This window comes from Trichechus manatus, unplaced genomic scaffold (assembly GCF_000243295.1).
Source record: "Trichechus manatus latirostris isolate Lorelei unplaced genomic scaffold, TriManLat1.0 scaffold00170, whole genome shotgun sequence".
Classification (NCBI taxonomy): Eukaryota; Metazoa; Chordata; class Mammalia; order Sirenia; family Trichechidae; genus Trichechus; species Trichechus manatus.
Window position 1 is genome coordinate 4,449,145 of NW_004444106.1, and position 2,184 is coordinate 4,451,328.

The 2,184-nt window shown below is 47.1% G+C and overlaps 1 pseudogene; it reads right to left on the bottom strand.

Annotated features, from left to right (window-relative positions):
* The window catches only part of LOC105756788 (olfactory receptor 1F12-like), a 5,460-nt pseudogene extending 4,629 nt beyond the window's left edge, over window positions 1–831 (bottom strand).
* Between the last annotated feature and the right edge of the window lie 1,353 nt (window positions 832–2,184).

Below are 2,184 nucleotides of genomic sequence, written 5' to 3' on the forward strand. Positions count from 1 at the left end.
TACATCACTGAAGCCAGTGAATCCTTCTCAGCTGAATGAGAGGATGAGGGACTGAGGTAGACCCCTGTAATGGTATCGTAGAAGAGAATGACTACAGTGAGGTGGGAGCCACAGGTAGAAAAGGCCTTTTGTTTACCCTGAGCAGATGGGACCTTGAGCACAGCAGACACAATGCGGATGTAGGAGACAAGAATGCCAAGGAAAGGAATGAGAACGATCAAGCCCCCATGAGCAGAATCATCAGCTGGTTGAGTTGGGTGTTGGAACAGGACAGCTGGAGCAGAGGAACGAGGTCACAAAAGACGTAAGGCATGACATTGCTGGCACAGAACTCTAGCCGAGCCATGAGGAGGGTATGTAGCAGGGAATGGAACCTGGTGATGAGCCAGGAGCTCCCCAGCATCAGGGCACAGATTTGGAGGATCATCATGGTGGAGTAGTGCAGGGGGTAGCAGATGGCCACATAGCGGTCATAAGCCATTGCTGTCAGGAGGAAGTTGTCCATGTTGGCAAGCAAAATGCAGAAGTAGATTTGGGCTAGGCAGCCACCATAGGAATGGACTGAGTCTGCATCTGGATGTTCATAAGCATCTTGGGGACTGTGACAGAGATGAAGCAGAAGTCTACCAGAGAGAGGTTGCTGAGAAAGAAGTACATGGGCACGTGGAGATGAGAGTCTGAGCCAATAGCCAGCATAATGAGCAAGTTCCCTGCTGCTCCAACCACGTATATGAAAAGGAAGAGCCTGAAGATCAGCTCCTGCCTCTCTGGCTGGCTGGAGAGCCCTAAGAAGATAAACTCAGAGACACTTGTGTGGTTTCCTCTTTCCATGGTTGACTGGTCCTGCTGGGAGATCCAGACCAGTCACAGACTATAGAGAGGGTGGGGGTTTCCATGCCTCCCTCTTTTGCTTATACAATATCTCAACTCACATCTGGTTATATCACTGTATTCATTTTGTACAATCCCAAAGAAGGCTCTCAGCCTATAAAAGCAAAAGCCTCACCCAGTAAGACCTATGGCCACAATACAGCCCAAAGTCAGGGTTTTAACTATTTCACCACCCAAATGATTCTGAATCCACAAAGCCCCATCTGCTGTCCCTCAAAGGAGAGACCTTGTGATATAATGGTAGTGTGCTTATTGGTGCCAACAAAGAGGGCATTACTTAGAATGTTTTAGACTCCCAAATTTTTATCATCCTCCAGTTTTTTGATATCAGCTACTGATATTGTCTCAATAGTAAGTAAAGAACTATAGAAATGTAGCTTCCTCTCACTTCCAGTAAGACTGCCAGCTGTATGCCCTTTCTATACAGAATTCTGGGATTGCAATGGCACATATTGTACCAGAGGGTATTGTTTGTACTTCACACACCTTTTTCTGCTCCAAATAGTTTGTTTCCCCTTTCTTTCCCACCCACTTACAGCCCAATGCTCAGGGTGCTCCAGCTGCCACTCTTGGCTGACTCAGGGACACCTTGGTCCTGGTGTTGATGCTGTGGGATGGAGTAGGTCAGGGCAAGCCTGAACAGAAGAGCCTGCTGACTGGGACAGCTCAGCCAGCTCTTCTGTCTCTGCTTACCCAGGAAGGGACTTGCCTCTGGAGAGTGACCAGGGAAGGGTAAGAGCTGCCCCCTACAGATAACAAAGAGAAATGACAGGTATCACACTACCCAAAGTAACAGAGATAGCAGCAGGGCAACATAGAGACCCCATAAATTGGAACTCATAATAGTTCAGTGAGAGCTCAGCTGAAGTTTCATTAGATACACTGTAATTTATTTATTTATTTTATTGCTTTACAAGTCCTAATTAGTTGGGGTTTGGGTCCTGTGAGAATGTGGATTTATAAAGAGGAGGGATTGAGGGAAAAGACTGGGGTTAGTATGCTGATTGGGGATGGGAAATGAGTGGACAGGGGAAATCAGTGCAGGAAAGCTATGGGAGTGAGGTTCTGGGCCTGCCTAGGAACTGGGCAGGGAGTGAAAAGGGGAAAAGAGTCTTGGAAGGTTGACTTTGGCCATGGCATTATTTTGTTGAGGTAAGGTCTCTTGGGAGTAAAAGAACTTACCAGTGCAGATGGGCAGGGCATAGTAGGGATAAAGGTTTCAGTTATGCAGCAGGTCCCAGTTGAGTTCTTGGACTGTGTTGAGAGCAATTCCTTAGTATGGAAGATAAATGG